This window comes from Onychomys torridus, chromosome 2, assembly GCF_903995425.1.
Source record: "Onychomys torridus chromosome 2, mOncTor1.1, whole genome shotgun sequence".
Lineage (NCBI taxonomy): Eukaryota > Metazoa > Chordata > Mammalia > Rodentia > Cricetidae > Onychomys > Onychomys torridus.
The window spans coordinates 7,128,829-7,151,666 of NC_050444.1; the positions used below are offsets into that span (position 1 = coordinate 7,128,829).

General features: G+C 37.6%; 1 pseudogene; it reads left to right on the forward strand.

The window, feature by feature from the left end:
- The first annotated feature begins 503 nt into the window (after positions 1-503).
- LOC118577431 overlaps positions 504-22,838 on the forward strand; it is a 193,472-nt pseudogene continuing 171,137 nt past the window's right edge.

Below are 22,838 nucleotides of genomic sequence, written 5' to 3' on the forward strand. Positions count from 1 at the left end.
GTTTGTTATCTCCTCATTTTTTGGCAGTGTCATTTGGCATATGAATGAGATTTTTTAAAATATATTTTTAGCCTGATTAATCCATTTTCACTGGCTAATTGGGCATTTGATGGTGTGTCTAAGATATTGTTGCATAATCCAAGATAATAAAGATTTATTTGCTATATTTCAAGAATTTTTTATTTTTACTTTGAACATTTAGATCCTTGATCCATTTTGGACTAACCTCCTGACATGATGGGCAGAGTGGCTTGAGCCCATCCCTGTGCATGTCTAGTTGTTCAGTCTCATTTGTTCTAGGGACCATTATTTTTGTATTGAGAGGGCTTAAGGCCCTTATGCAAATGAACTGACTGCAGATATACAGGTTTGTTTGTGAACTCCAATTCCAATCTGTGTATCTCCATCTCTATCCCCATGCTATCACCACACGTCTGGTATAGCTTGCAATCAGTTTTGAACTTACGAAGTAAATTTTCGCTTTCCAACTTTGGCCTGGCAGGATGGCTCCTGCAAAGAAGGGTGGTGAGAAGAAGGACTGTTCTGCTACCAAAGAGATGGTGACCCGAGAATACACCATCAACATCCACACATGTATCCACAGAGTGGGCTTCAATGAGTGTGCTCCACAGGCACTCACAACAATCTGGAAGTTTACCATGAAGGAGATGAGGACTCCAGATGTGCACATCAATACCAGGATCAATAAAGCCATCTGGGCCAAAGGAAAAGGAATGTCCCATACTGTATCTGCTGTGTACTTTTGTCCAGGAATTGTAATGACCTTGAGGACTCACCAAACAAGATCTACACATTGATAACAGATGTGCCTATTACCACATTCAAATATCTACAGTCAATGTGGATGAGAACTAACCTGCTGAAGTGTCAAATAAAGAACTGCCTTAAAAAGTATGTTTTCCAATTAACTTTTTTCAAGGCTGTCCTTGCTATTTTGGGTTCCTTGCCATTCTTAAAGTCTTTGCAGCCTGCTTCTTCCTTCCTGTAAAACAGGAAGATTTTGCCTTGAACACTGCTACATTAACAGTATAAGGACTTCTAGCCCTCCAAGCAAGTGAAACCTCCACTTCTTTTACTAGCTCTACACTTTTCAGGGTATAAGCCTTCCACTTCCTTGGCTGTATTTATTCCTAAGCACTTCATTCTTTTTGATGCTATAATAAAGGGAATAGTTTTTCTTAGTTCCTCACTTATTGACTTATATTTTCAATACATAGAGATACAGTGGAGTTTCTACATTGACTTGTATTTTTTGGCCTCGGTGAATTTGTTTTGTTAACTCTAATGCATGTGTTTGTTCTTGGCATTCTGTGATCTCTATAAAGACATGCCATCAGCCAATAGACATGGTCTTATCTGTTCTTTCCCAGTCTTGACATCTTTTATTTACTTTTCTAATCCAACTGCAATGGATTACTTTTCTAATCTCCACTACAATGTTGAAGAGAACTTATAAAAGTGGGCACTCTGGTTGTCATGATTGAATATAAAATGTCCCTTCAGGCTTAGTGTTGATGGCAGTGTCTCTAGCTAAAGAAGCTATTTTTGAAAGTTCTGGAAACTTCAGAAATTGGTGACTGACTGAAGGACACAGGTCACAAGTATGTGATGATGAGGGTGTGTCTTATCCTGCCCACTCCCTCTCTGCTTCCTGGCCACTGTAAGGCAGTTGCTTTCCCCCTCTATGCTTCCTCTAGGAAGCTCAGTCTCAGCACTGGCCCAGAAAGAACAAAACCAAGGACTGTGCACTAAAACCTCTGAAACTGTGAGATCAAGTCAGTCCCCATTTACTTAGATTGCCCTTCTGGAGGCCTTGTCATAGCCATCAGAACGTGGTTAACACTGCTCTTTCTTCCCGGACATTGGAGGGGGACTTGCATTTCACTATCAGATACAATTTTAATTGCGAATTTGCTTAAGTACCATTTACTACATTGGGGAACTTCCATTATGCTCTAGATTTCTGAGAAAGGGATATTTTTTTCTAAATAAAAAAGATACTGGGAAAGTTTAGAGGGAGGAAAGGGAAGGGGGAAATGTAATTAAAACCGTCTCAAAAATAAATAAAAAAGACACTGGACTCTTTCTCTCTCTCTTATTATGAGAGGCTGTTTCTATGTGGTTTACATTGGTCTAGTACTTGCAATGCCTTGAACTCAGGTCAATCCTTCTGTATCAGCTCTGGACAGGGTGATAAGCAAGAATCATCATGCCCGCCCAGGACTCTTTATTCTCTCATCTCTAATATCACATTGATTTCAGGGATGGAATCAACCTTGTTAGCCTAGGTAAAGTCCTACTTGGCTGTGCTATAAAATGGTTTTCCTTTTTACAGTGATGATGATAATGTGTGTGTCACATGTGTGCCATAGCATGTGAATACATAGGTGGAAGTCAGAGGACAACTTTCAGAAGTCAGTTCTTTCATTTCACCATGGGTTCAGGTCCTTAGGAGATGAAACTCAGGTCCTCAGGCTTGTCCAACATATGCTTTATCCACAGAGGCATCTTGTTAGACCTCAGCCATTTTCTGTGTTGCTGGACTCTGCTAAGATCTTGTTGTGGTTTTTAGTACCTTTGTGTTTGGGGGACATTAACATATGGGTTCCCTTTCTTCAGTTTTATTACCAAGACCATGGTAGTCTCATGTGATAAGGCAGGAAGTTTTTTCTTTGCTCCTTTATTTGAGAATAATATGGGAAGAACTGATCTTGGCTATTCTTTATGTGTCTGGTATAGTTCAATAGTGAGACTACCTAGTTCCTTTATAGATTTTTTTTTAAGTTTGGCTGGGTTTTTTGTTGTTGTTCATTTTCTGTTTTGTCTTAAAATGACACACTTTGTTTTTTTCTTCAGAGCATACAATTTTTTTGCCTATTTAAAAAAGGTAACTAGCTATGATGGCTATTCTCAGCTGTCAGCCTGACTGCATCTGGAATGAACTACAGTCCAGAAATGGAGGGCACATTTGTGAGAGATTTTTTGCTTGGTTTGAAGTGGGTGAATTCACTTTTAGTCGGGACCTTTGAGATTAGAAGACCCACCTGTGATCCAGATCTTCAGGTGGAAAGACATGCCTTTAATCTGGGCCATACCACCTGCTGGAAGTCCATATAAGGGCATAGAAGAAGGAAGCTTTTTTGCTTTGTCTGCTTACCCTTGCCTTGCTAGTACATCCATTCCCTCACTGGCTTTAGAACCTACTTCTTTGTGACTCCAGCATGTACAGAAGACATTCAGCCTTGTGAATTGGATTCTTGGACTCTCCTTTCACAGCCAGCCATTGTTGGATTAGCTGAACTGCAGCCTGTAAGTCATTCTAATAAATTCCCTTTCTATACATGTAGATAGATAGATTCACTATGTAAATTTTGATACTCTAGAGAACCATAACTAATATATTAGATCACTTTCTTGGGTTTCAAAGACATTTAGTGTCTCATCTTACATTGGTAGGAGTAGGATACAAACCTAAGTTATTCTCACAACTAAACTTGTGTTTTCAGTCACTGCTCACCAAAATCTATAATCTTATTTGTATAGGATATGTTTTCATGAAGTTAGCATACTTATGTTTATGTGTTCAAATTGTAGAAAATTGTAAAATATTACAAATATATGTTTTTGTATTTATTTTCAGTATATTTCAGACAGATCTTTATATGTACACATTTAACATGTTACTGGTCATTATTGTCATATTAGTCTTCAAAAATTTTATTTTCCCACCATTAACTTCTGTCTTGAGCAGTTTTCTGTCACTAGAAATTCTTTGTAAACATCGTGTTAAATTGCTGCTTAGTCATTCACTCTGTAATTCCTTAGTCACAGATCTGTGTTCTCTTTCTTGTCTAACATTTAGGCTTTTAAATCTGTGCTGTTATTTAAAAAAGTCTACAGGTCTCCTTGGCCTTCACAGACTCAGTGACTTTTTCCAGTATAGTTCACATTGAGGAGACTCATTCCCAGCACTGGTCTCCACAGACTTAGTGGCTTTTTTCAGAATAGTTCACACTAAGAAAACTCATCCCCATCCCTCAGGCAGACCACTTACAGAAGCCTGTCCTCCCTTTCTGCCTCCATTTTCTGGGGACTCCATGGATCCTCACAGTGTAACCAGCCTTCTTCCATCACCCCATTCTTATGTGTCAGCCACCAATACCTGGAGCCACTCTCTACCTGGGAACCCAACGGCCATGCCAGTTTGGGAATTAAGTAGGTGATTTTCATTCTCCTTCCTGTTCTCCATTGCAAATTCCCCAGTCCCATCCTAACCCTGTAGCAAACCACTTTCACAAGTCTGTCTTCCCTCTCTAATTCCATTCCTTGAGGACTCTGCATAATGTTATAGCAAACTAAGCTTTCTTCCTTTCTGTGGGCCACTCAGTCCATCTGTTTCCCTTCATGTAAGCCCTCATTACCTAGAAACATGTTATACTAAGGAGTCCCAGTATCCACACATGGTGCCGGCTCAGAAGCATTTTCTGCCATTCAACCTACAGCTACCCTAAGATCCAGTGAAGACAATAGAAACCAAGGAATGGAACACCTACCTATCAAAAACAAGATCAGATGTCAACACCTAGAATTATAATCATACAAAACCCAGATGCCTAGATACCAGTAAAAAAACACAATCATTACACCCAAGACAATATGTTATTACCAGAATCCAGAAGCTCTACAACAGTAAGCCCTGAGAAATGTCATAAAGCTGAAGCACAAGACAAGGACTTCAAAATAAAAATCATAAGTATGTTCAATGGCCTTATAAAGAATATGAATAAATCCATTAATGAAGTCTTTGTAAACACAAACAAATGTTGAAATGAAACATTGAAAACAGTTCAAGACACAAAAGTAGGAACAGAATTGTAGCTTGGATCCTAATGGTTCCCTTGGAGGATGGGTGAGAAGGCTTGGCATCAATAACACAGACAAAAGGAGTCCATTGAAGGCAAATAAGTCATTTATTCAGTAACAGGAAAGGCCTTATATACCCTCCCCCTAGCACCTAATCTGTGTGGTTGTCCCTCATTGGTTAGGCACAATCAGGAACGCTGGCATCAATCAGGAACTCTGATAGCTCCTGTTGCTAGGCCCTCAGGCAGACTCCAGGTAGACTCATAAGAAATATATTATGTGCATGCCTTGGCAACTGGTCTGAGCCAATTTCCTCAACCCTATGGGCCTGTCCTACTACACAGAATCACTAAAGAAAACCCAAATTGAAGTAAAACTGGAAATGAAAAATTTAGTAAGAAAACAAAAACTTTATAGAGGCAAGCCTCATTAATAAAATATAAGTAATACAAGAAAGACTCTCGGGCCAGGCGATGGGGGTGCACGCCTTTAATCCCAGCACTCGGGAGGCAGAGGCAGGCAGATCTCTGTGAGTTGAGGCCAGCCTGGGCTACCAAGTGAGTTACAGGAAAGGCACAAAGCTACACAGGGAAACCCTGTCTCAAACAAACAAACAAAGACTCTCAGTCATTGAAAACAAGATAGAAGAAATGAATATCCCAGTCAAAGAAAGTATAAAATAAAAAAAAAAAAATCAGGCCACAAACATCTATGTAATCTGAGAAACTATGAAAAAACCAAATCTAAGAATAATACTACTAGAGAAAAGAGAAGAAATCCAGATCAAAGGCACAGAAAATGTTTCTGAAAAAAAGTCATAAAAGAAAATTTCTCTAACCTAAAGAAGGACATGCCCATGAAGGCAAAAGAATAATTTAGAACTCAAAAACAAAAACAAACAACACCAACAAAAACAAACCTGGACAAGAAAAGAAATTTCCTATAGCACATAATGATAAAAACATTAAATGCATAGAACAAAGAAAGTATTAAAAACTTAGAAAGAAAAATGTAGATGTACCTGTCTTGTTAAATAAGAAACACAGAGCCAATTGCAGCGTTAAAAGCTAAGAGGTCAGAGCAATAGCTGAGAGCTGAAAACCTTACCCTTCACTGCTGTTCTGTCTTTCCTCTCCACAACAGAGCTACTTCCTGTGTCCTGTCTTTTATATAGACTTTCTGTTCTGCCTTCTCATTGGTTGTAAACCCAGCCACATAACCTCATCATCATCACTGCCTGTCTGTACAGACCCCCAGGTCTTCTATGGTTGGTATTGAGATTAAAGGAGTAGTGTTGCCATGCTGGCTGTGTCCTTGACCACATAGAGATCCACCTATCTCTGTCTAACAAGTGCTGGGATTAAAGGTGTGCACCACCACTGCCCAGCTTCTGCTATGGCTTGCTCTGACCCCAAGGCAACTTTATTAATATACAAATAAAACCACATTTCAGTACAAATAAAATATCACGATATTTCCCCTTTTCTATTTTAATAAAAAGGAAAAAAGTTATAACTAATATAAGAAAAACTATATACAAAAGTACAATAAATATATACCATATAAACAAGCAATAAATACCTAAAAAATGTCTCATCCGTTCGTATTTGACAAATTTAGAGAAAATAATTCCATTGTCTATCCTATTTTGGTAAATCCAAAATGTACCTGATTCATTTTCTATCCTAACTTATATTACTAACAGAACTGCCTTATAACGTCTTTCAAATTTATACACTTACACCTCTAGTGAGTTTCTTTTCTGAAATTCTTGTTGTTGTTGTTGTTGTTGTTGTTTTCCTGGAGCTGCGGACCGAACCCAGGGCCTTGTGCTTGCTAAGCAAGCACTCTACCACTGAACTAAATCCCCAACCCTCTTTTCTGAAATTCTTAACAAGGAAAACTATAACTATAACTAACTGATTTTCAACTCTATAACTAACTGATTTTCAACTCCCTCAGAGACCCAAGAAGGAAATAATATTACCTAATAAAAAATAAAAACAGGAAGTGCGTGCAAGCAGCTTCCAAAAAAAAAAAAAGAAAGAAAAAAAAAGTGAGTTGACAGAAACAGCCAGCTGCCTGGACAGTCACCTGAGGTTTCTCCACAGTGTTGGGGCATCATCTTCAGCCTATAGGCTTAGCATATCTGACAGACTCATTTGTGAACTAGGATGTATAAAAGGTCAACAGTTCGACCTCACATTTGGTGAGAGCAGTCCATGTACCAGAAACACCTGAATTCCATTAGTGTCATGTCATAATTCAGGATTTTAAATTCTGGAAATTGTTGATTTTAGCTGTCCATTTTTCATGGCTGTGTATATGTGGCCTCATCTTGGCATCCCGTTCTTCTCCACATACCTCTATTAAATGCCAGTCTACTATTGAGAGGGGTGAGCTTAGTTATTCTTTAAGAATAACTGTTTTATCTGTTGTTCCATTGCACATCAGAAGCCATTGGCCCACTCCCTGTTCAGCTGCCTTTGAAGAAAAGGGCATGGTATCTTTTCCAGATTGCAAAGGGCACTCACTACAGGGATGGTGCCATATTGTCTTGGCTTCAGAACATGCCTTTTGTTAAAGCCACAACCACACTTGTTTTGGCAAGAATTGGTAGTCCTTTTTTTTTTCATGTCCTGTCTGTCCTGTTTGTCAGCAGTTGATTTGAGGATACTTTGTTGTCCAGTGGCTAACTTTTGCCACAATGAAAGTTAACTCCATATGCAGTTTCTTCAATGCCCATATTTTCTCTGAAGTAGATTGGTACTGTCAGGAGCCAACTTGTCTCATAGTCATAACAAAAAAGAAAAATTCCTAACATTTAAGTGCCATATTCTGTAGATCTCTGAGGGGTTTGAAGATGACCTGTCTATCTAAAATATATCTGTTCGATTTTGAAAACACACCTAATATGACTACAAGTTTGATTGTAATGTCGAACTACTAACTTTCATTTCTATATATCCTAATAGTTGGTAATAATAACATTCAAGGATCAGCAAATTGTATTACATTGTTAAATGAATGGTATAAGTACAATATCTTGAGTGAGATTAGAAATATGTATGGCATATTCTAACAATCTCAATATATATATATATATATTATACAATGTAAAACAATCCAATCCAATGTAAAGTATTTACAACTAGTAATTGTCTTTTTCTTCCTTCCTTCCTTCCTTCCTTCCTTCCTTCCTTCCTTCCTTTCTTTGTGTCTTTCTTTCTTTATATCTTTCTTTCTTTCTTTTCTTTCTTTGTTTTTCTTTTTTAAACAAGCACCTTAAATCTAATCTCCTCTGCCTAGCCCTTTTCCTAATCCTTAACAACAACTTGTAACCAACCCTCCTAAACAATGAAAACTATCCCAAACCCAAAACCCATTAAAAGACCAAAAAACCACCCGCCCCACACTACCTCTTTGGGAATGTGGGCATTGCTTCCTGCTGGGTATGGGCGAAGGTATCCTTATTCTGAAAAGAAAAATTTTGGGGTAATTGTCAAATTTTAGGAAAGGTAGCTATATCCTTTGTTGTCTAGTTTGAACATAATGCCAAAGTTTAGGGTTAATCTCAAATCCTTATTCAAGTAGTCTTTGAAACTGGATCATCTCAGCTAGCCATCTCAAAATTGCTCTGATCACTTTTGTAGTCCAAAGCTGATCTGTAGATGATGTTTGTCAGCTTAGTAATATTATTATTGTCCATGTGGAATTGTCATGTAGGGCCCCATCTTCTTCCTGGAGATTTCAGTTGATGTTAGGCCTGGCCGTGATTTCCTGCAGAAAACTGATAAGGGATTCGAACACAAAGACATGTATAGGAAGATAATTGAAGCCTTTTCTCTAGAATTAGTTAGTACTCTGTATGACCACTATTATCTTAATGAAGTTTAAATATATATATATATAACCTTGTAAATTTTGATATAAAATTCATACTTTAAGAAGAGTTTAAAGAACCAGAATAGAATCAAAGAATTGAGATTAGTAATAGAATAGTCCCTTAATTAATTTGGTTTTTCTCCTGCCCCATGTCAGAAAATGGCTCTTTCTTCTGGCATGGTATAGAGAGTTTGCATTTTCCTTTAAACAACATGCTTAAATTTAAAGAAGGAAAGAGCCATTCTCCAACTCCAAAGCCAGCTTTAATTTTTAACTGAACTGGGACTACATCAAGACAATTTGTGTTGAGTATCTATAGAGAAGAGCAAAAACAAACATTTAAGAAGACATGAAATTTTGTATGTTATATACCAATAGGCCAATTTACTCTTTTTCTTGGGACATTTTTTTTCTGGATAATTTGTCCTTTTTCTTCAGATGTCTCCTTTGTCCAGTATTCTTCAGATTCCTTAGCCTTCATTTTCCTGAAAGACAAAAAACAAAAACCCTTCTCCAACCCTAACTTTGGGGAGATTCCCTTTTGACAAGTTATATCTGATCAAATAAAAAGCAACTGTTAGTTGTATAAATTAATTTAAATTGAATGGTCATGTTGGTTGATGAACTATCACTTAAAATTAAGAGGTCTGTCTTGTTCAAATTGAACCTTTATCAATTTTGGTGGTATCCATAGCTTATCTTCTCCTGTAGAAACAAAAGCAAGACTATTTCCTACTTCCTCTTATTTCAGATTCAGTGTAACTGGTTTTATATTGAGATCTTTGACCACTTGGACTTAAGTTTTGTGCATGGTGATAGATATGGGTCTATTTGCAATCTTCTACACAATGATATCCAGTTATGCCAGCACTATTTGTTGAAGATGCTTCCTTTTTTCCATTGAACAGTTTTGGCCTCCTTGTAAAAAACAGGTGTTCATATGTATATGGGTTAATGTCAGGATCTTCAATTCAATTCCATTGGTCTACATGTCAGTTTTTATGCCAATAACAAGATGTTTTTATTACAATAGTTCTATAGTAGAGCTTGATGTCAGGGATGGTGATGCCTCCAGGGGTGGTTTTATTGTACAGGATTCTTTTGGCTATCCTGAGTTTTTTGTTTTTCCAAATGAAGTGGAGTATTGTTCTTTCCAGGTCTGTGAAGAATTGTGTTGGTATTTTGATGGGGATTGCATTGAATCTGTAGATTTATTTTGATAAGATTGCCATTTTTACTATGTTAATCGTTTCTATCCATGAGCATAGGAGATCTTTCCATTTTCTGACATTTTCTTCAATTTCCTTCTTCAGAGACTAAAAATTCTTGTCATACAGTTCTTTCAATTGCTCAGTTAGAGTTACCCCAAGGTATTTTATATTATTTGTCACTAGTATAAAGGGTGATGTTTCTCTGATTTCTTTCTTACCCTGTTTATCACTTATATATAGGAGGGCTAGTGATTTTTTCTGAGTTAATCTTGTATCCTACCTCATTACTGAAGATATTTATTAGCTGCTGATAGAAGAGGAAGTAGGAAATAGTCTTAAATGCATTGCTGTAGTTGGAGACTTTCTCTCCAGCGCCTGACAAGCCCTGTGGTCCAAAAGCCCACTTATAGAATAAACACACAGATGCTTATATTATTTAAACTGCTTGGCCATTAGCTCAGGCCTACCATTGTCTTGCTCTTACTCTTATATTCAGCCTATTTCTAATAATCTATACTTTTCCACATGGCTCGTGGCTTACCTGTACCTTACTTCTTGCTTGTCATGGTGGCGGCTGGCAGCTCTCTCCCCTCCGCCTTCCACTTCCCAGAATTCTCTTCTCTGCTTGTCCCACCTATACTTCCTGCCTGACTACTGGTCAATAAATGTTTTATTTTGACCAATCAGAGCAACACATTTGACATACTTGAACATCCCACAGCACATTGCCACAAAAGACCACTTCCTAAATATAACACCAGTAGCACAGATACTGAGAACAATTAATAAATGGAACTTCCTGAAACTGAGAAGCTTTTGTAAGGCAAAGGACACAGTAAATAATACAAAATGACTGCCTACAGAATGGAAAAAAATTTCACCAACCTCACATGTGACAGAGGGCTGATCTCCAAAATATATAAAGAACTCAAGAAACTAGACATCAAAATAACAAACAACCCAATTAAAAATGGGCTATAGAGCTAAACTGAGAATTCTCAACAGAAGCTCAAATGGCCAAAAGACATTTAAGGAATTGCTCAGCATCCTTAATTATCAGGGAGATGTAAATCAAAATGACTCTGAGATACTATCTTATACCTGTCAGAATGGCTAAGATCAAAAGCACTGCAGACAGCTTATGTTGGAGAGGATGTGGAACAAAGGGAACACTCCTTCACTGTTGGTGTGAGTACAAACTGGTACAGCCACTTTGTAATTCAATATGGCAGTTTCTTAGAAAATTGGGAATCAATCTACCTCACGAACCAGCTTTACCACTCTTGGGCATAAACACAAGGAATGCTCAATCATACAAGGACACATGCTCAACTTTGTTCATAGCAGCATTTTTCATAATATCCAGAACCTAGAAACAACCTAGATTCCCCTCAACTGAAGGATGGATTAAGAAAATGTAGTACATATACACAATGGAGTACTACTCAGCAGAGAAAAACAATGACATCATGAGGTTTGCAGGCAAATGGATAGATCTAGAAAATATCATCCTGAGTGAGGTAAACCAGCCTCAGATGGACAAACATGGTATGTACCCACTCACAAGTAGATACTGGATATAAAGCAAGGGGCAATCAGGCAACAACCCACAACTCCAGAGAAGCTAACTAACAGGGAAGACCCAAAGAGGGATTCACGGACCACCCTGGGAAGGGGAAATAGATGAGATGTCCATGAGTAAACTGGGGATGAAGGGTGGGCTGTGGAGGGTAGGGGATAGGGGATGAGAACATAAGGGAATGGGATGGTTGAGGTGGAAGAGGGAGGAAGAGAGAATGCAATGAAAGAGATACCATGATAGAGAGAGATATCATGGGGATAGAAATAAACCCAGTGCTAGGGAAGTTGCCAGGAATCCCCAAGGATGACTCCAGCCTGGGCTACTAGCAAAAGCAGAGAGGGGATGCCTGAACTGAACTGACTTGCCCCTGAGATCAGACTGGTGAGTACCCTGTCATCACAGAACTTTTCTCCAGAGACTGATAGAAGCAGATGCTGAGAGTCACTAGACAGAGATCCAGGAGTCCAGTCAAAGAGAGAGAAGAGGGATTCTATGAGCAAGTGCATCAGGATCATGATGGGAAAACATGCAGTGATGACCAAACCAAATAGTGGGAACTCATGAAAGTGGAGTCATTTACTGTGGAGCCTACATGAGACTGGACTAGGCCCTTTGCATGTTGAGACATTTGTTTAGCTTGATCTGCTTGGGAGACCCATGGTGGTTGGATCAGAATCCATCTCTGGTGCATGAGCAGGCTTTGTGGAGCCCACTACCTATGATGGGATGCTTCATGTAGCCTTGAGGCATGGGGAAGGGCTTGGACTTGTCTCTACTGAATGTACCTCCTCATGGGAAGCCTTGCATTCTTGTGGGTGTGAGTGGGGGATAGGATGGGAGGGGCAGTTAGAGGAGATGGGAGGAGGGAAGAGGGGGATCTTTGATTGGTGTGTAAAATGAATGAAAAAACTTTCTTAATTAAAAAAAAAGAAAGAAAAGCAAAACCTCATGCCCAGTGTAATACATATCCTGGTTTCCATTCTGAAGTCAGCACATCTTTAAACTATGCAGGCTGATTTAATTCTGTAACTTTTTTCTATTATTCAATGTTTCTCCACAGCTGTTGTTCCTTTCTCATTAGCATTGAGAAAATTCAAAGTTGATAGAGCACTATGCAGTTTATTTCTGGGGGAGTTGTTACTCCTTTCTGTTTATGTAGCCTATCCTTTAGAGTTCTGTTTGATCTTTCTATGAGTGCTTTGCCTGTAGGATTATGTGGTTTACCTGTAATATGCTTTATATTGTAATAAGCAAAAATGGTTTCATTTTACCAGAGACATATGCTGGAGCATTATCAATTTTAATTTGTGAGGTATATCCATGATGTCCATAACTTCTAGCAAATGTGTGATTTACAGAATCAGCCTTTTCTGAACTCAGAGCAGTTGCCCATTGAAATCCTGAATAGGTATCAATGGTGTTGTTTACATATTTCCATTTTCCAAATTTTGCAAAATGAAACACATCAGTCTGCCAGATTTCATTCCTCTGAGTACCCTATGGGTTACTGGTTGTGGAGTTTGGTTGTAAAAAGAACAAATATGACATTTCCTTATAAATTCCTTCGCTTGTTGCCAGATGATGGAAAAATTCTTTTTAAAATCCTTATTCTTGACTGTAGATGTAACTGGCTTGTTAACTAAGAAACACAGAACCAATTGCAGAGTTAAAAACCACAAGGTCAGAGCAAGAGTGGAAAACCTTACCCTTCACTGCTTCTGCTGTTTTTCCTCTCCATAAGAGACTACCTCTGTGTATCCTGTCTTTTTTATAGATTTTCTGTTCTGTTTTCTCATTGGTTATAAACCCAGCCACATGACCTCCTCATCACTGCCTGTTTGTACAGACTTCCAGGTCTTCTATGGTTGAGATTAAAGGCGTGTGTCTGCCATGCTGGCTGTGTCCTTGAACACACAGAGATCTACCTAGCTCTGCCTCCCAAGTGCTGGGATTAAAGGCATGCCCCACTACTGCTCAGCTTCTGCTCTGGCTTGCTCTGACCTCAAGGCAACTTTATTAACATACAAATAAAATCACATTTCAATACAAATAAAATATCACTATACTTGACATGATATTCTTCATGAAATTCTGAGGCCTCCACCACATTTCCTATCAATAGTTTATCAATCTCATCATTACCTTGTGCTAGAGGGCCTGGCAGATCCATATAGAATCAGATGTGAGTTATATATAAAGGATGACTCCTTCCCCTGATTATATCTTGTAAATGAATAAATAACAAACTTAATATTTTTGACTCATCAGGGATAAATTCTGCTGTTTCAATATGTAAGACCACTCTTTCAGCATACCGAGAGTCAGTAACTATGTTGAGAAGTTCTGAAAAATCCATTAATATCATCAGAATAGCATATAATTCTGATTTTTGAACCAAATTATAAAGACTTTAAACCACTTAAATTTTCTGACGTGTAACCTGCCTTTCCTTGTTTGCATTTGTATAAAATGTAGGGGCTCAAGATAATGGTGTTTTCTGTATAGTGCAAGGCAGGATCAAATCAGCTCTCTTTATAAGTTCAATTCTATTGCTTTTGGGATATTTACTGTTAATCTCTCCAAAAAAAATTATTGCAAGCTCTTTGCCAAGGTTCACTTTCTGCCCATAATTTGTGAATTTCATCATTAGTTAAAGGTACTACAATTTCTGTTGGGTCTATGCCTGGTAGTTGACAAAGTCTCAATTTTTCTTTTAAAATCAACTCAGAGATCTTTGCCACATAAGTTTTCAATTTTTTTACTATGTTTATTTGTAGAAATATCCATTACAATATATTATCTCCCCTCTGCATTAAAATTCCTGTAGGACAATGCTTAGTGGGTAAAATAACAAAAAATGCAATCAAGCTTTGGATCCACACAATCCACATGTCCTTCCTGTACTTTCTGTTCCACCAAGGGAAGTTTTCTCTCAGGTTCAGTTGATAATTCTCTTGGACTATGTAAGTCCTTGTCACCTTCTAAGGTTTTGAATGAATTACTCAGTTCATCATTTTTTACCCCAACAACAGTCCATAGATGAAAAATGTCTCCAAATAATCTTTGAAAATTGTTAAGACTCCATAATCAATCTCTCCTAATTTATACCTTTTGGGGTCTATTTTTTTGTAGACCTATTTTATATCCTAAATCATTAATAGAATCTCCTCTTGTATCCTTTCACAAGTAATTTGTAATCCCCAACAAGGCAAAATTTTTCTTTATTTCTTCAAACATTCTAACGTACATTCATTTGAATCAGCTAGCAAAATACTGTCCATGTTATGATAAATTATAGATTTAGGAAATTGTCTACATATTACTTCCTATGGCTGTCATAAAATATGTTAGCGCTGCGTTGGGCTATTTTACATTGTCTTTGGGAGAACTCAACATTGATATCTCTTAACTGACTGAAAATTATTATAAATAGTCCCCTGTGGAGGTAAATCTTTCTCCATCACTTTCTTGTACGAGTATTGAGAAGAAACAATCTTTTAAATCAATAATGATAAGAGGCCATCCTTTTGGTAACAGAGTAGGCAAAGGAATTCCGGATTGTAGAGAGCCCATTGGCTGACTTACCTTGTTAATTGCTCTTAGGTCTCTTATCATTGTCCATTTAACAGATTTCTTTTTAATAACAAATACAGAATTCCAAGGGCTGGTTGATTCTTCACTATACTGAGCATTTGAAGCATCTTGTCTGAGCCCTTCCAAGGTCTGCAATTTCTCTGGTGTTAAAGGCCAGTGCTGAACCCAAATAGGCTTGTCTGTTAACCATTTTAAAGGTAGGGCTGTTGGTGTCTTTGAAAGATAACAGCTGTTATGCCCTGTTCTTGTACAATCTGACTGGCTGGTGACTGTTGTTTATAATATATTCTAATATTTCATTCAGAAACATGTTAGTTTATGGTTCATTTCTGAGGTTGGAAGTATGTTAATCTGTGTATTCCATTGTTGCAAATCACGTCCCCATCAATTCATTGCTATATTAACCACATATGACTTTAATATTCCTCTCTGTCCTTCTGGCCCTATATATTTGACCTATATTGTGCTCTGTTTCACTTTAGATAAGGTTCTGGTCCCCAACAGCTGAATATTTACCTCCTGAAAAGACCAATTTGCATGCTGAGATTCTGTTGCAATTATTGTTATTTCTGCACCTGTGTCTACAAAGACCCTCCATATGAACTGTCATTTACTCATATTTTAATTTTGGTCTTTGTTTATTTATAAAGGTTTGCCAAAAAATTGTTTTGTTGTTTCTCTGGAAAATTTTGTTCTCTTTGCTATAGCTGTTGTATCACCCTGAGTAGTATGGTTTTATACAATAGGCATTAGGTTATTTAATTGCTGTGAGAAAAAAGGTGTTTCTTCTATGCTGATAGGAAAAGACTGAACAGAATTTGCCACAGGGCCCTGCAAGAGGCCCTTCAGGAGGTTTCCTGATGGAAAAAAGGATTACCTTGTCTGTTCCTTGTTGATCTACATTTATTAGTAGTCCGGTGTTTGCCTTTGTCACACCTTCTGCATAATCCAGAAGGGAGGGGCATTCTGTTGCCATTATTCCTTGAAGAAACATTGTTTCTAGGAATGCCCTGTTTACAGTCCCTTTTTAGGTGACCTTGTTTACCACAATTAAAGCATCTGACAATATTACTTTTCTTCAAACCTTTTGAAATTACTTCTCCTATCCAAGTATCATCATGGTCATGAGATTCAATATTAATTGTATCTTGGATCCACTCCTCCAAGGGTGCTGATCCTGCCTTAAATAGCCTAATTAGTATTCGCTGCATTAGCATTCTCAAAAGGCAGAGATTTAATTATTTTCTATCTAGCTTCTGAATTTGGTATCATTCTATTTACTGCTGAAGACAGCCTTTGTAAGAAATAGGCAAAGGTTTCTTTTGAGCCTTGTATAACTTTTGTAAATGACTCAACTTTCTTCCCTCCTTCTTCAATTCTGTCCTATGCATTCTTGGCTGCCATTTGGCATAAAATTAGAGTATGGTTATCATATAAAGATTGTCTTTGTATATCAGCATAATCACTTTCTCCAAGAAGTTGATCCTAGGAAATTCCAATACCTCTAACCCTACATTGTTGTTCTATAATCTTTGCCTCCTCTTCCTACCAGGTCATCCATTGTTACAATGGACCACCCTTTAGGAAATCTGTAACCAAATCTTTCCAGTCCTGAGGGATAATTCTACTACAAATTGATCATGAGTTTAACATCTGCTTTACAAAAGGAGAATTCATAACACATGGCACTGTAGCTTTTTTAAATCTCAAATCTAACATTTACACTGGAGTCCAATTAACTTGTACACAGCCTTGAGCATTTGCCTGTTCCTGTAAAGTTACCTGGCAGATTAATGTTTGCTATCTGGAAACCCCAGGCTGTTTTCTGTAACCATATAATTCAATGCTGAGATAGGTTCATCTCTAAATTCTTCTGTCTGTGTCTGAATATCTCTATAATCTGTTTTAACAAGTTTTTCTAAAACTTGTATCTTGGTACTCAAATTAACCAACCTTTTTGATGCTAAAATATAAATGATTAAACAAATAATATTCATAATTGATGTTATGTAAATCTCAACATTAATTATCTTCTCATTTAATAGTTACATCTTCAGACGGCCTAATGTATTATCAAACAGAGACCAAATTTCCTTTATTGTAAAAATGTTTCACATTTTTTAATGTGGGAAAAATTGCCTTTTAACTACTTCCTCCTTTTAAGATATCTTAATTGACTCGCCAAATCTGCCAACTGTGTAGAAGAGTAGAAGTCCAAGGGAGTTTCAAGGTATCTTTCCTCATGTTGTAGCAATCAGAGATGGGAATCCAGAGAGAGCCCACAACCCACCAGGAGAATAGAAGCCAAAGAGACTCTGGCCCATGTAGGTTAGATAGTGCCTCTGCATGAAGCTCCGCCCTGAGCTGGAGGCCTGCAAAGCCCCGGTGACTTTTTAGTGAATTCATGCCACAAACATTGAGCCACCAGATATAAGGCAAATTGTTAATTGGTCTTATTAATAAAAAACCTGGAGCCATATATTGGGGTGAAAGACTGAGAGATCTCCTATCCACTATCTGCCCAGCTACATCACTTCCTCTACACATGCAATGTAATCCCCATCAAAATCCCAACACAGTTCTTCACAGACCTGGAAAGAATAATACTCAACTTCATAAGGAAAAACAAAAAACCCAGGATAGCCAAAAGAATCCTGTACAATAAAACCACCTCTGGAGGCATCATGATCCCTGACTTCAAGCTCTACTATAGAGCTACAGTAATAAAAACAGCTTGGTACTGGCATAAAAACCAACATGTGGACCAATGGGACCAAACTGAAAACCCCAACATCAATCATCACATCTATGAACATATGATTTTCAAAAAAGATGCCAAATCTGTACAATGGAAAAAAGAAAGTATCTTCAACAAATGGTGCTGGCATAACTGGATGTCAACATGTAGAAGACTGCAAATACATCCATATCTGTCACCATGCACAAAACTCAAGTCCAAGTTGATCAAAGACCTCAACATAAATCCAATTACTCTGAACCTGATAGAAGAGAAAGTAGGAAGTAGTCTTGAACACATTGGCACAAAAGACCACTTTCTAAATATAACACCAGTAGCACAGACACTGAGAGAAACAATTAATAAATGGGACATCTTGCAACTGAGAAGCTTTTATAAGGTAAAGGACATGGTCAATAAGGCAAAACAACAGCGTACAGAATGGGAAAACATCTTAACCAACACCACACCTGACAAAGGACTGATATCCAGGCTGTACAAAGGACACAAGAAACTAGATATCAAAATACCCAACATTCCAGTTAAAAAAATGGGCTATAGACCTAAACAGAGAATTATCAACAGAAGAAGCTCAAATTGCTGAAATACATTTAAGGAACTGCTAAAACTTCCTTAATCATCAGAGAAATGCAAATCAAAACAACTCTGAGATACCACCTTACACCCGTCAGAATGGCTAAGATAAAAAACACTGAAGACAGCTTATGCTGGAGAGGATGTAGAGCACGGGGAACATTCTTACACTGTTGGAGGGAATGCAAACTGGTACAACCACTTTGGAAATCAATATGGAACTTTCTTAGAAAATTGTTCTGCTAAAGAAATGTAGCAACATAATGACTCCTAATGATAGTCTATAATCATAAATCCATGCCATCATCAGGGAAGCTTCTATCTGCAGTAAATTAAAACAAAATGCTACCTACTCATATTTCTATTTGCATGAAATGAAACTTTCTTTATAAACTCTTTGATATTAGTGTTGTTTTAGAATGTTTTATAAGTCATTAACCTAAAGCATGATAGTGATTTTGTGAGAGTTGATTGAATTTGTGCTCTGCTGCTACCATGATGAGATGATTATTCTATCTCTTGAAGACTGAGGAAAGCGATTTAACATAAGCTTTCTTTTAGACATTGAATTTAAGGAGAAATGCAGAGTAAAAAAGCTTGTTCTGACACAGAATCTGGTGCCATCATCTCTTCTCATCTGCTTTCCCCTCTACATATTGGCTTCTCCCCTGAGCCATCCATTCTGTGATGCAAATAACAGTAACCCATGTACATATGCCTGGAGATATGAGGAGCAGTGCCTACCCAGGGAGTCCTTGAGATTCTCTAATCCCCAACTTGCCTATAAAATGTATACTATCTTGGGGAATCCTTTCCTGCTCATTGGGTATTCTCAGTAAGTATTAAGTAATTCAATTTAGCATTAAAACTGTACCATTATCAAACAGGTAATATCAATATGCTAATGTATCTCAAATGAGTCTATAATTCAAAACAAAGAGTGGAAAGTACCAGAACAATTTCCCTAAAAGTGGTTAGGATTATTTGTGTCCTTAAGCACGATGAAGATTAGTAACTTAAAGCTGGAAAAAGTGGTGAATCATTTTTTATCAGTAGCATAACATTTTTATGTTTTTTCTTAAATGCTGATAAAAACAAAACAAAGTAAACAAGAAATTAAATAAGTTACACATTAATTTTGCTCACAAGCAGCAAATTGGGCTCATTTTTGTTCTCATGGTTACCCTCTGTTCTAGTGCAAAAAAGCCACACACACACTGAAGTAGCAAGGTGCTTCAAACATATGAAGGGACAGAGTAAAGGCCCATCTCATGAACAGACTCACTAATTCATCTACTTTCATGCTTTTACTCTGTGTGTGTGTGTGTTAGAAAGAGAGAGAGAGAGAGAGAGAGAGAGAGAGAGAGAGAGAGAGAGAGAGAGAGAGAGAGAGAGAGAGAGAGAGAGAGAGAGAGAGTATAAAGTTGGGTGAACAGGGGAATGAGAGTCTGGGAGGAGTTTGGGGAGGAGAAACTTGATCAAAATACAGTGTATGAAAAGTATTTAAGTATATATTTGTATATATTACTTTTGAAGATTATATCTGCCCATCTGCTCTATGGAAGTATTGGGTTTTTTTTCCTAGAACTTTCAAGTATGTCTGATGTGAGATGTCTTTCTGTACACTGTGAATATGTATTGCTTCCATTAGTTAATAAATAAAGCTGCTTTGGCCTATGACAAGGCAGAACAGAGCTAGGCAGGAAATCCAGTAAGAGATACACATAGAAGAGTAGAGTCAGGGGAAGACACTATCCAGCCACCCAAGGAACAACATGCCAGCAGATCAGTATTGCCATGGCCACATGAAAATACATAGGTTAATAGAAATGGGTTAAGTTTTAAGAGCTAAGTAATAATAGGCCTGAGCAATAGGCCAAATATATATATATATATATATATATATATATATATATGCCAAATATATATTACATATATGTAATATTAAGCTTCTTAGTGATTATTTACAAGCAGCCATGGGACACAGTGTGACAGAAAAGCCTCTGGCTACATTTGCTGTACAATGAGGGGCAAGAATTTCCACATATACCTGGAGAGAGCTTAAAAAAGGATTCTAAGCACATGAAAAGAGTCAGACTTGGTTTCTTGGTAACTACTTTTTCTCTTGTGGGCTCTATTTGCTGGCAGTGAGTAGAGACAAGGATCCTTTAAAAGAGGGCTTTTTGACTCAAAAGTTATGCAGCTCTTTTAAGAAGTCCTCCTGCCAAACACTTATATGGTGTTTATGTGCAGCCAGCAGCATGCTACTCAGTGGTGGCATGGACCTAACACCTCCCTAGAGTTGGGGGTGATACATATGGCTCTTGCCAGTACCTCCACCATGGAGCTAGACTCTTAGGAAGCCAAGGATTGGGGTGGAGCCAGTCACTTTCGTCCTAGCCATACCTATTTAGCAGTTTAAAGCATTGATCAGAAAAAGGTTACACATAACACAATAAAGACAGATTCAGATAAAAAGAAATCTCTAAATGGGTCACAGTGTGTTTAAAAATGTATGTAGGCTTTGGAGAGAGAGAGAGAAAAGAGTACAGGCAGTTATAGAAAGAAATAAATATCTTTAAAAAATAAAGTCTTTAAAGAGACAGTAAAATATAAAAAAATAAGCCACATAAATATAGAAAATACACAGAGTCTGGATTATGTATATTATTGTATTTTCCTTGAAAATTTTTTTACTGTTAATGAGCTAACTTCAAAGAGACATTTGATTGTGGGGGCTACTAAGTCAAACAAAATATATATTTTAAAAGTATCTTGACTTCAAAATTTGGGTCTTAGGATATGTTGCTTTGGAAAAGAGGTTCTGCTTTTGTTTCTGCAGAAGATGAGAACCTGTGGATTGCTTCCAGGCTAATATGGCTTGATTGAACAAAACCCCCTGAAAGGTCTCAGATGGGAAAGATGGCCCAAGTGATCCAAATCCACAACAGCTTCAAGGCTACTGGCTGAGATGGACCAACCACATAGAATACCCCTGTCAAGACTTGACCATAACTCTAAATTTTCCCCAGATCCCAATAAGATTACCAACACCCCCTCATCAGCAGGAAGTAGTATAGAAAACTATGCCCAAACTCCCAAAATATTGTTTAGAAATGTTTGTTTTCATTTAAATGAGTTTGGTTACAAATTGTTATTGCTCATTGCTGTGGGATATTCTGTATGTCAAATGTGTTGATCTAATTGGTCAAAATAAATAAAGTGTTGATTGGCCAGTAGCCAGGCAGGAAGGATAGGGTAGGCGGGACAAGGAGCAAGAGAATTGTGGGAAGTGGAAGGCTAGGTGGAGAGACGCTGCCAGTCACCACCATGACAGAAAAGACATAAGGTACTGGTAAGCCATGAGCCACGTGGCAAAGTATAGATTAATAGAAAAAGGGTTAATTTAAGATAGAAGAAGTAGATAACAAGAAGCCTGCACAGCCATACAGTTTGTAAACAATGTAAGTTTCTGTGTGTTTACTTGGTTGGTTCTGAGCATCTATGGGCCTGGCAGGTGAGAGAGATTTGTCCTGACTGTGGGCCAGGCAGGAAAACTCTAACTACAGCTCATAGTCAATCTTTTTCTAAAAGAAGAAAGAGGATATGATGTAGAAATGTGTGATACAGAAAAGAAAGGATAAAAGGGTAGATTACTGAATCTAATCCAAAAAACAACTGTTAATCTCAAGATATTTTACATTAATATGGATTTTGGATTATTGATAAAAATTTAAGGTCAATTTTGATATACTGTAGGTATATTTCTACTCTTGTTTAAGATATTGTTTAAGCAACTCATTTAAAAATGTAATATACAATTAAGAAATACAGATTAATAGTCATCTATAATAGTCAAACTTATAACCATGTTAGTTAGGTTTTCCAGAAATACAGAGAAAATTTTCAATAGACAGGTAATCTTCAAACACTTCAAAGAACTACAGAAAAGAAAAGGTGTGTGCCACCACTGCCTGGTTTATAATACTTTGGGCTGGAGAGATGGCTCAGAGGTTAAGAGCACTGGCTGCTCTTCCAGAGGTCCTGAGTTCAATTCCCAGCAACCACATGGTGGCTCACCACCATCTGTAATGAGATCTGGTGTCCTTTTCTGGCCTGCAGTCAAACATGCTGTATACACAATAAATAAATAAATCTTTTTTTAAAAAAAGAAAGAAAGCAGACTGAGAAAGCCATGAGGAACAAGCCAGAAAGCAGCATTACTAAGACAAGTTTGTACCAGGAGTGAGTGTTGAGAGCTTGGTGGGATGTTCTATAGTAGCTCGGGAGAAAAAAAATATTGAGATCAGTGCAGAAGATGGAGGCCTGACTTGTGAAGTTTCAGAGGGAA